Source organism: Cydia splendana, chromosome 10 (genome assembly GCF_910591565.1).
Source record: "Cydia splendana chromosome 10, ilCydSple1.2, whole genome shotgun sequence".
Classification (NCBI taxonomy): domain Eukaryota; kingdom Metazoa; phylum Arthropoda; class Insecta; order Lepidoptera; family Tortricidae; genus Cydia; species Cydia splendana.
In genome coordinates this window covers 20395406-20408121 of record NC_085969.1, presented here as the reverse complement: position 1 = coordinate 20408121, position 12716 = coordinate 20395406, and the positions used below count along the sequence as shown (strand labels likewise).

The following is a 12716-nucleotide window of genomic DNA, read 5'->3' as shown; positions in this document are numbered from 1 at the left end:
TTATAAACTTAATATCGTATCAAAATGCCGTCCAGGAATCTTATTTTAGTCTAACAGCTGGTCTGTGGTCTGTCTTATTCTGGACTGGAAATAGTAGCTTTGTGAATTTCCTCCGTCGGCCATTAAAAATTTACCTCACTCCGGCGTTATTGAGGCGAGCGTGTTCGACGCTTTTACGACTATTACTTATGGCAAGGAAGGGTGATCGATGTACGTACGTTCTAACTATTATCAAAAAGAATAGATAGTATAGAGGGGTCCTGTCATTGTAAATTTTGTAGTCACTGTAAATTTACTGCCATCTATCGACACACGACTAAAACTCAAAATGAGAACGTATAAAGTTATCAAAAAATTTATATATATGGATAAATGATTTTATTATTTTTATATCATTTTGATCCATGTTCATTCACTGATATCTATGTGTTAAAATTGTTAAATATGAAACGGTGTCGTCACGCCATCTAGCCGAGGATAGGCTAAAGGTGTGTGCGCCATCTATTCGAGAATGACTTTTGCTTGAATTCCGAGGCACGTTTTTTCCTTAGACTTTATTCGTCTTATACGAAGTTACATATGTCTTTGCTATTATCAAAGAGAACTTTGTCTATGCTATTGATAAGTAAATTATTATGGCATTTAATTTATGATTTATACTCTGTCAAGCAATTTCGGTCAAAAGAAAAGAGCAGATTGAAAAAATGTAGGCGCAAAGGGTTCTCGTCTCATGGAAAAATTTAATTTCGCGCCTTTTTCTACTGACAAACTTTTTTGACCGGCTATAGGTAAGTTAAAAAACCAATCGCAAACATACTACGGCCTCCTACGATAGACTAAATAGAATAGAATATAGAACATAATCCTCCTAATATACAATTAATTTCAATCACTTCATCAACTTACAGTGTTTGTGGAAACTTCTGTTTAATTTGATAATAACGATTTTGTAGAACAAGCGAGCCGTCTGCATTAAAAGTTCAGTGTCCACATTTCGAGAGAGGGTTGCAATAGTTCTATAATTTTCCGTTTAGAAGAAATATTTAAAAGACACATTTACATCAACTGACGCATTTACCCCGGTTGATCTTACTTTTTCTTACAGAGTACAATGGGAGAAGAAATAATATATTTTCTTACATATCTCCAAAATAATTGAACCAATCCATACCTAATCCCGTAACATATCGAAGATCCCAATTCCATTGAATCCACATATCTTCCACAATTATGTTTGGAATATTTGATCCCGCCTAATGGTACGCTCCCTTGTGTTTTTGTTGATTTAGGAGCCCCTTTGTCTACTGAAAACCTTCTGGAGGCATATTTAAATTCAAAATTAGAATATCAATATCACTACATGCCGATTTCATATTTTTTAACCAATCCCTTTTTGTCCCTAAATAAACTGTTAGTTCTTTTGAGCTTAGCAATATTTTTAGGCTTGAATTTTTTTGTATTCGTAAGCAGTATCCATGATAATTCAATTGAAATTGAAAAACACGCCACCTTTACTGGCCCGTTTCACAATCTACCGGCAATTCCCTATTTCCCTTTGTAGTACAGTATTCCTATTAGGGCCATTAGTCGTATGACTTCGACGATCAATATACCGTAATAAACTGTTATTATACCGGTTTCACACACATCATCATTCAAAATGACTAATTAATTTACTACAGCAAACAATCCAGTCCATTTTGGTATTATCTTGACAGGATTGACGCCAATAATGGCAATAATTCTCTCGAACTAACTAAACTTAAGAAGGTCGTAAGAACTATTAAATTGTTAGTACATTTAAGCTCTTTTGAACAAGTTTAGTTGAATATTGGGGAATCTGGGATTATTTGAAGTAATTGAATTAATAGCAATGTACATAATTGGGGGTGACGGTAAAGCAGTTAGGTGTCGGTGAGAAAATTTGATTATATTTACTGTCACTCGTTTAATGTGATAAGGATCTTGAAAGGGGTAAAGTGATTAAAATAATAAAGGTTTTGATAAATCTCAAAATGAACTAAGAAGAGAATTATTACGATGGTAAAATATAAAAAAAAGTTTTATGACTCAAGTTTACAATTTTCATATCGCCCGTGTTGGTCGAGTTACCACACAATAGCCAGGTGCACAATTGCACATGTTTTTCACATCACAAATTTGAAAAAGGGCTTTTTATACCCTGCTAGGAGGGATCAAAGTAACACTTTTCTGTTCTGGGACACTATTTTTACATTTTTGGAACATTATTTTTTAGCTTAAATAATATTTTAAGCATCGTAATTACCACATAGGTCACATAGGTGATGTGAAATGCAGTATATGTGTCACATGGTAGCAAAATTATTTCCATCTTGGGCGTAACACACTTGAATCTTTCGCTTCGTTTAGGATTCAATGTACGCCCTCGCCGTAAATATGTCATTTCGCTCCCTTGTGACACAATCTGCTATTTCTTTACACTTTGCGACGAAAATAATAAAAATGCATACCTACGTCTTTAACATTGCTAATCAAATAACAACTTTGAAACCAAAAACGGAGAATCAAATCAAAACCCCAGCTGATCCTTACAAAGTCGATCCTTTCCTCCTAATTAGAAAACCATACACGTTCCCTTTCAAATTTGCTAATTCCGAACCCTGATTGGAATCGTGCCGGCCCGACAACCGTCGACAAAAATCGAAACTATCCCTTCATCCTTATGCAATTTTGAGATCAATTCCAAAAAGTTGTATGTTAGTGTAAGATATACGTGTATATACGCCTTTTTGGTGGGGAGTGGTGTAATTTCAAAGTAGCCGAGATATCACAGGACGGGCCTCAAGGGGCCCACACCCACAGATTACCAGTTCGCCGGATGATATCAGCCTGTCAGTTGTTCGGAACTGTCACCTTTTGCTATTAACTGACAGGCTGATAACGTCCGGTGAACTGGTAATCTGAGGGCACCTTTACGGGCAATAAGAATAGGGCCAGTACAGCGGTGTCACACACGAATTCGAGCCAATCGTGCTGCCTAACGCCACAACGCGATTGGTTGACGAGTTCGCATAACGCGCGCGATTGGTCGCAACTAGTTGCGTTAGATTGCACGATTGGCTCGAATTCGTGAGTGACACCGCTGAACTAGCACCATTCTTAGTGCCCGTAAAGGATGACTCACGTTAAACCGGGCCGTGTCCGGGCCGGAGCTTCCGGCGCTTACTTTTCTATGACATGACAGGTGATCACGTGATGATTTCTATAGAAAACGATATACCGGAAGCTCCGGCCCGGACACGGCCCGGTCTAACGTGAGTCATCCTTAAGGCCCGTCATTACTTAGATATGTCGCAGTCGGATCGTATAATCCGCCGTATTACATTACGGCTAGCCGTTTTCAAAAACAGGGGCGTTTTGAAATGCGGCGGTTTAACGATTAGCCGGATTGAATGCGGCTGAATGAGAATCCGCCGGAATGTATTCGGCGCCATACGTTCTTCAACACGGCTAGCCGTAATGTAATACAGCGAGTCATTAGCCGCCGCTTTGACAGTTTTTAGTTCCCATTTTTAACACCCGTGGCGCTGCCTGACAAACGCTGGGGTGTCCATCAAATCTGGAGTTCGTCGGACTGTTTCTTTTCAAAAAACATTTCTTTCGCAACTTAACTAGACGGAGCCCCGCTTCGCGGGGCTCCTATTTCTGAGCGGTTTGCCCTTCGGGCATCTGAAGCTACCTAACGAACCTAACCTACCTACCTATTGATTTAGTGAGACGTCCGTGAAAACATTACACTTTGGGGAAAAAAGCGTAGGTAGGTAAGTAGGTTAGGTTCGTTATGTAGCTTCAGATGCCCGAAGGGCAAACCGCCCAGAAATAGGAGCCCCGCTTGCGGGGCTCCGTCTATTTAAGTTGTGAAGGAAATGTTTTGGAAAAGAAACACATGTAGTGCGGTGGGACCATGGTAAAAATAAATTAAATTGCAAACATTGTCAAATTCCGGTTACGTAGGCGACCGAAAGAACTGGTCACTCTACAATCTAAAATAGTAGTACGATGCGGCTAAACGTTGGCCGCCTTATTGAAGAACGTATCGCAATGACAATCCGGCTAATCGTCGAACCGCCGCATTTCAAAACGCCCCTGTTTTTGATAACGGCTAGCCGTAATGTAATACGGCGGATTATACGATCTGACTACGACAGATATATATCAATGTGAGATATTTATTTTTATAACTAGACAAACCGCTACTGCGAACAAACACAACCAACAAACAGAGGGCCTACCGCGAACCACGTTCGACGTGCTGCCTCCCTGTCACACTTACGTACGAATTTACAAGTGCGACAGAGAGGCAACACGTCGGACGTGGTTCGCGGAGGCCCTCAGAAACGTCCTGCCTCGCATAGCTAAACTGTGGAATGAACTGTGTGTAAATGAATGAATGAATGAACTGTCGCCTGCGGTAATTCCGGACCAATACCACTTTCAAACCTTTAAGGATGACGTTAGACCGGGCCGTGTCCGGCCCGGATTTTCCGGCGCATTTTCTATGGAGAGCATCACGTGATCGCCTGTCATGTCATAGAAAAGTAAGCGCCGGAAGCTCCGGCCCGGACACGGCCCGGTCTAACGTGAGTCATCCTTTAAGAAAGAGCGTGCAAGTGTCCATGGGCGACGGTGGTTGCTTACCATCAGGCGATTCGTCTACTCGTTTGCCTCATATATCATAAAATAAAAACCGGACAAGTGCGAGTCGGACTCTCTTACCGAGGGTTCCGTACTTTTTAGTACCTATTTGTTGTTATATTAGCAGTAACATGAAATACATCATCTGTGAAAATTTCAACTGTGACAGACAGACGGACAGACGGACAGTGGAGTCTAAGGTGACAGTCCATTTCCAACGACAGCAGCACTACCACTCATTTTACTATGGAAATTGACAATAAAACCGACGCGTTCGTACTAGTAGTGCAGCTGCGGTCAGAAATGGAATGTTACGCTTAGTAATGGGGTCCCGTTTTTACCCTTTGGGTACGGAGCTAGCTAGTATAATATTGTAAACATCCAATTTTGCTAAATACTGTGATACAGTATCACAGTATTTTGCAAAATTGGATGTTTCTGTGTCAGGTTTGAAATCGTATTTCTGCAAAACCAGCAGGCCCCTGGGAAACAAGCCAAGCCCTAGGTTGCCTTTGATCAGCAAATTGCACGTCAGCCTGTTAGCTAATGTGCTTTGCTTGTTTTCAGTACAGTCTGCTACTATATCGGGAGCACTATTCTGATTTCACAACTTGTGAGGGTTTTGATTTTATTTTGATACGACCTCGGTCACGCTGGTTGGTGCATGTGAAATGAAGTGCCCATTAATTTATTTACTTATTCATAAAACTTTACGGGCCTGATTTAGTTAAATTATGTTTTACCCCTTTCTTACAAAATACATAAGTCAAAAGAACAGATAAAGACAAACGAGTATTAGCTAATCAAGGTATGTAGCGCGTTTATTAACAGAAAAAAGTACAAATGGCGGACTTAATGCCAAAAGGCATTCTCTACCAGTCAACCATTGGGTCATACATAACTTATAAAGAGAAATTTAACCGAAAGTCATATCTTATACACGAGATTTTTAATCGGTGATCAGGAGTAGAAAAATATTAATATCTAGCTCAAATTAAACTTATTAGGCTAGGTCTCACGCAATTATCTCATTGTTTAATTAATTAAAAGTTAAAACATAATTAAAACTAATAATCACTAAATACATGGTTATCCTACATGAAGTAACTACGATACGTCAAGTGCCATCGATATGGCGGGAAATTTGACGGATCTATGACAGATGACAATGACAATGACAAGTTATTACTCATAAATTATCAATTGCCATTAAGTTTGTAAAGAGGTTATAACTCATAGATACCGATTAGTAGAGTGACAAGGATTTCAGGATAAAATCGATCTCAAAATTAAAATTATGATTAAAAAAAAAACAAGTTTGTTTCCATGTAATTACGACTTCAACGTGATCTACATCAATTACTGAGTTAGAAAAAAAAATTCCTGATCACCGATTGAAAATCATCGTGTATACCTATAAACATTAAACGTAATAAGATAAACCTACAAAATTATGATTATATACTAATACTTACATGATACCACTAACAAGAAAAGATTCATGTATAACGTATTAGGCATTATACGTTACGTACGATGGTTCTACCATAATTTATACAGTAATTTGGCAGCGAGCCTGTAATTCAATTACATGACGTATTCGTATTTCAATATTTGTAAAAACATACGTGTGTTCCAATATCGCCTGATTGTTGCGAATAATTAAAATGATTTCGAAACGTTATATTTATTAATACATTAAAGTCTTCGTCACACAGGCGCGTTTTCCGGGCGGGGCGTGAGCGTTTTATATGTAAAAGCGGCGCGCCCCGCTCACGCGCCGCCTGCAAAACGCGCTCGTGTGACGGAACCTTAAAAAAGCAGTAACTCAACTCTAGGGTGTTTTATATGGAACGGAGTGGATTGAATTTCATATCATATCATATGTATTAAAACGGGTCACTCACGTATTTTAAGTCGAAAATACCTCATACCCTCAAATAATGTTTTCTTCTTCTGTACCTAATCAGTTACATACTGTATCTGTAATAATATCCATATGCATGCATTAAGAGACCATATGACATGTCTAAGTAATTGTAATATGTTAGTTTGAATTGGTATAGTTGCAGTTAGTTGTGTTTTATAATTGTTGATGTAAGTGATGTTATTATTTTTGCTTGTATGTAAATTCAATGTTGACGTGTAATTGAGTGCCCTCGTGGCCTATTTGCTGAATAAATGTTGAAGTTTGAAGTTATGCGATCTTGCAAATATCTTCAAAATGGTATAATTTTCCTTTTCTCATACGGAAATAAATTTCATTTTTACGCTATTACTTTACCTTACCGCGAAGTAACTTTTAACCAGCAATAAATATACATGAGAGTTTACGTAACGGTATGTAGGAATAAAGAATAAATCCTTCCGAATTGAAAAAAAACCGGGCAAGTGCGAGTCGGACTCGCGCACGAAGGGTTCCGTACCATAATGCAAAAAAAAAGCAAAAAAAAAACGGTCACCCATCCAAGTACTGACCACTCCCGACGTTGCTTAACTTTGGTCAAAAATCACGTTTGTTGTATGGGAGCCCCATTTAAATCTTTATTTTATTCTGTTTTTAGTATTTGTTGTTATAGCGGCAACAGAAATACATCATCTGTGAAAATTTCAACTGTCTAGCTATCACGGTTCGTGAGATACAGCCTGGTGACAGACAGACGGACGGACGGACGGACGGACGGACGGACGGACAGCGAAGTCTTAGTAATAGGGTCCCGCTTTACCCTTTGGGTACGGAACCCTAAAAACCAAGGGGTGCATAATAATACAGTCAGCGGCAGAAGTTTGCATACAATATTCTTGAACGTATTATAAATTTTTTGAAAAGAAAATTTTGAATAGGTACTCTTCCCTTAGTACGTATATACGTCTGCTGCTTACTGTACGGCGAATAAGACATAAAAAACAACGGGTTGCACTCCGGGAGTGCCGGCAGAAGTGAAAACTCAATGACATTGTAACAGTTTTTCGATCAGGTCACGTTATACGTCTTACGAATCTTACGGTCACGTGACCTGTCCCTTTAACATTATTTCCCCATCATAAAAAGTGCACAGCGCCGCTGAAGAAGTTTTCACTTCAAACATACGCCCTTTTTGGTTGATTAGGGTGTATAATGACGGATGAGAATTCCTTAACAGAAAAGAGCACAATTTAACTTAAAATTTTCAAATAAAGCTAAAAGCCACATCAAAAACGTCAATGCAAATCATTAAGTGCCTATTATTGTGAACACTTCCTGGGCACAGAAAGGCTGAAAACGGATTGAAAGAACCTTAATACGTTTAGCCATTAGGGATCTTTGATAACTTGGAACATAAGGTCTTAAGTGGCAGTCATTTTGTATTGAATTCCGTCCTTTTGTGGAAGGGTTGGGTGGGTTCTACCTAATAGCTTGTTGTCACAGGAAATGGCGTGTTTTAAGGTTATGTGGCAATTTAAAATGGCTGCTATTTAGGTACAACCAAGGTCTTTGACATAGGCAACATTTAAATGGCAGAGGGCAGGGCTTATAGAACCAATGCCAGCGAGGGCAAAAAGGTTTTTTGGGTAGGCCTCCAAAAAGATGACGATAATTAAGATCGTAGAAAACTATTAGACGTGTCGAGAACCTTGAGCCTCCAGTTTTTTTATGATATAGGAGGCAAACGAGGAGACGAATTGCCAAATAGTAAGCAATTACCGTCGCCCAGGACACCTGCAAAACCAGAGTTGCAAGTGCGTTGCCGGCCTTTTAGATGGCAGTAGGTACGCTCTTTTTATGGTTCTGTCCAAAGGGTAAAAACGGGACCCTAATACTAAGACTCCGCTGTCCGTCTCTCCGTCTGTCCGTCTGTATGTCCGTCTGTCTGTCACCAGGCTGTATCTCATGAAACGTGACACAAAAACACAACTGAAAAATCATCTGTGAAATTTTCACAGATGATGTATTTCTGTTGCCGCTATAACAACAAATACTAAAAAGTACGGCACCCTCGGTGGGCAAGTCCGACTCGCACTTGTCCGGTTTTTTTTAAGGTTTGAAGTTTGAAGTTCTTATCGGTCCGCAAATTCCGCAGGTGACTGTTCATTCCACGGTTTCGATAGCAGTATTTCTTCTGAATACCTGAACCATGATGATTTGATATGGATAGCTTGACTGCCATTTAGCCTCCAGCATGAAAGCATTTGCCTAAACCTAGTGTTTGTTAAGACTAGAGAGAGAGTTTTTTGAGTCCTCAGACTCGAGTCAGTTTTTAGACTCTAATAATTAAGTCGAAGCTGGTAATTTGCGAGACTTGTGAGAGGCTCAAATTTTTTGTAGAGATTTGAATCCTTTTCGATAACTCTTAATTTATTAACAAAAAATTTCAAAATGCAACTATCATGTAAAATTGATGCGTTATACAAATCGCATTGTAACGGCTATTGTTATTTACATAAAAGCTCTAGAACTACTACTAAGACTATAAATACGTGAGTTAAACTGTAAAATGTGCTTTAATTCCAAAAATAACCTATTAAATTGTCTTGGAGTCTTTATTCGGAGACTTTAGAGTCTCGGGAGTTATTTAAGCGCCGAGTCTCGTAAAGACGAGTCGATATCTTCAAATTTAGTCTCACAGGACTCGAGTTCCTGCCAACGCTATCTAAACCCCTATGTTAATAACTCATCTCCATAACACGGCATTGGACGGGGTCCAAGCGTGCCGCGGTCAGCCCGGCTTGTCGCCACTCGCCATAATAGGGATGATGATACTTGTTTAATTTTATAATAAAATCTAGGTAAATAGATAGAAAATTAGCAATTTATCCGTTTTATCCCAATAAAATACATTACCTTTTACATATTTAATCGCTCTTAACATAATGCGTAAAGATGGAGCCACGGGACAGGCTTAGCCTAGTGTGATCCACAAAATTGATATATTATGTAATTGCCAGATTTCAAAAATAAAATTTTACTTTTTACTTTTACTTTAAAATGGGCACTTTAAAAAATATAGAAATTTAAAAAAAAAAACAGATCTCAAAGTATTTCTTTTAACTTCCTGTATGAAGAAAAATTATACCATTAAATTCCCGTATAAAAATAAACTGTTAGCAATTTTCTTGTTTTCCATACTTCAAGACGGCTTTGTTATCGTAACGTCCCGAGTCTCACGACCGCTAGGGGGCGCTTTGTGCGTTGTGTACGATTGTCAGACTTTGACTGGCGTTATTAACTTTTGTATTGTTTTAATGGAAATGCATGGGACATAGACATAATAATCCTCGAAACAAACCAGGTCGACTGACACCAGACTGACACTAATAATAATAAAACCGGGCAAGTGCGAGTCGGACTCGCGCACGAAGGGTTCCGTACCATAATGCAAAAAAAAACAAAAAAAAAGCAAAAAAAAAACGGTCACCCATCCAAATACTGACCACTCCCGACGTTGCTTAACTTTGGTCAAAAATCACGTTTGTTGTATGGGAGCCCCATTTAAATCTTTATTTTATTCTGTTTTTAGTATTTGTTGTTATAGCGGCAACAGAAATACATCATCTGTGAAAATTTCAACTGTCTAGCTATCACGGTTCGTGAGATACAGCCTGGTGACAGACGGACGGACGGACGGACGGACGGACGGACGGACGGACGGACGGACGGACGGACAGCGAAGTCTTAGTAATAGGGTCCCTTTGGGTACGGAACCCTAAAAACGTGTCATACAGCATGATATTATGCTTGTTCGCATAACTTATCTTTACCATGGCCTGTGACATGCCATTGGATTCGGCCCAACTATGGCAAGGGCACAGATTTTGCATGACCCCACCATGACATTTACAGTGATCATATTATATCTTCTCCATAAATATACACCACCCGCAGCTTCGAATATTACCCAACACACTATTTCCCACCATTTAAAAAAAGTTAAATAATAATAAATAGTATTTCAGCCTAGGGGGAAGCGGGGTAGTTTTGAACACCCACACTAATTCCTTAACTAAAAACTTATGTTCACCTCCTGCAACACTAAAACGTGGCTTTGTATGTGTGAGTGAGGTACGAGCTTCGGCACATCTCCTGACAGCCGTTGCCGCTTGGTGCGTGAAAACGTGTTTTCGCGGTCGCATAGTAAATAAATTCTGATTTTTTTATCGAGTCGTGGTGCGAAATTTTAGACTTTACCGGATGAACATCATAATGAGCGCTTAGTACGTTTATTCAGTAATAGGGTTATCTTATTATTTTAAAGTAATACTTAATAGTATATTTTTAATAAATTATTTTTAAATTATTTGACCATTGGGGTACTTTGGTACAATAAAGATTGGGGCAGTTTTGAACATATCAAAGTGCCCCTCTAGTGTATCTAAGTGCCCCTGCCAGTTTTTTTGTTGTAATTTTTTTTTCAAATCTTTTTACTGAATAGAGCGAACGTACAAAGAAAAAGAAAATTGACAAAGAAAAGTTAAAATAACCAAAGTAGCTGTTTGTCAAAAACTGACACTGATTTCATTAAAAGTTGTTTTTTGTAGTATTAGTGCACCTGCTGCTTAATAAATGTAGTATGTTCTAATAACACCGCACTTAATAGCCGTTTTATAATGTTTTAAAAGTTTACTACTGGTCAGCTAACTGAGTTGATCTGTAAAGTGTGCTCTGGGGGGCAGTTCGAAACACTTACGAGGCACTTTGATTCACGTGCCAAAGTACCCCAAAATTATGTATCAAAGTGTCCCATGTAATGTATCAAAGTGCCCTGCAGATGGGGCACAATTGAACAAATCCCATTTTTTGTTAAAATCCATATATCTCTTTTACTGGCCATAAATTTAACAAAAAATTATATACTTTGTATACCTTAGTAAATTTGTCATCTACTAAGTATAAAAAAAATGTATTTGGAGTTCATTTTGGGGCACAAAATCGATTTCAAAAAAAGATGTACCAAGCTGCCCCGCTTCCCCCTATATACGTCCCACTGCTGCTGGGCACAGGCCTTCTCTCATGCGCGAGAGGGCTTGGGCTATAGTCCCCACGCCAGCCCAATGCGGATTGGGGACTTCACATACACCTTTGAATATCTTCGCAGGTGTATGCAGGTTTCCTCACGATGTTTTCCTTCACCGAAAAGCTAGTGGTCAAAAAAAGTTATGATTGGTTAATAAAAGTGTTGATTGGCGAAAATAAAATTGTGTAAGTATGTAGTATGCAAAATTTGACGTTGGCAAGCTGCGTGTAGTAGGTACAATTGAATCTCTCGCGGCACACGTGGGGTCATTTTTAGGGTTCCGTACCCAAAGGGTAAAAACGGGACCCTATTACTAAGTCTCCGTTGTCCGTCCGACTGTCTGTCACCAGGCTCTCATGAACTGTGATAGACACTTGAAATTTTCACAGATGATGTATTTCTGTTGCCGCTATAACAACAAATAATAAAAAGTACGCTACCCTCGGTGGGCGAGTCCGACTCGCACTTGTCCGGTTTTTGAGCTCTAGTCAGTCTTCTTTAATCATTCTAGTTCGTTCGTAGACTAGAAATTAATTAATATTATATAATGTATGTTTGTCCTCCTTCGTGAATGATGAGATAGTTACATCCTGGAAAGTTACAATGTTATAAAGGCAAATTCTCATCTCAGAATTTACTCCCTAAGGGTGTTAAACGAGGGTTAAAAGTATGGTAGTACCAGGGTAGTACCTACTAAGGGCGGGAGGAGTGGTCAGTGATACTTACCGAATTCAACAGGAGCTTCTGGAGTTACTCTGAAACAAAAAAAACACTTTTAGGGAAAGCCAGGTAGTAATTTTACAACGTCTTTTACTACTACCACTACTATTCTAAAATAACATGAATTTGACATGAACATTCAAGTACATAATGACTAGTGCTAGTTTACATTGCTAGAGATTTGAATGCTAAGAAATTACAGTTGGATAAATTTTACATACAAAACTTCTAATAGCTATTTTCTTTGTATAAAAATTTAAGTAACAAAACCTAGCTTCAGACATAGGTAAATCTATGTTACGTAAATCTTTATGTTCAAGTTTCATA

At 38.8% G+C, this 12716-nt stretch overlaps 1 protein-coding gene and 1 long non-coding RNA gene across 2 annotated transcripts in view; one reads left to right on the top strand and one right to left on the bottom strand.

The window, feature by feature from the left end:
• Nucleotides 1-4697, top strand: part of LOC134794469 (uncharacterized) — a 585842-nt gene extending 581145 nt beyond the window's left edge. The window contains exon 3 of the long non-coding RNA XR_010144674.1: nucleotides 4644-4697. This is a non-coding gene — a long non-coding RNA (uncharacterized LOC134794469). The remainder of the gene's footprint in view (nucleotides 1-4643) is intronic.
• LOC134794433 (uncharacterized) overlaps nucleotides 1-12716 on the bottom strand; it is a 399097-nt gene that overhangs the window by 171479 nt on the left and 214902 nt on the right. Inside the window, exon 4 of the mRNA XM_063766246.1 lies at nucleotides 12396-12424. The gene's annotated coding sequence lies outside the window, so the exon portion shown is untranslated. The remainder of the gene's footprint in view (nucleotides 1-12395; nucleotides 12425-12716) is intronic.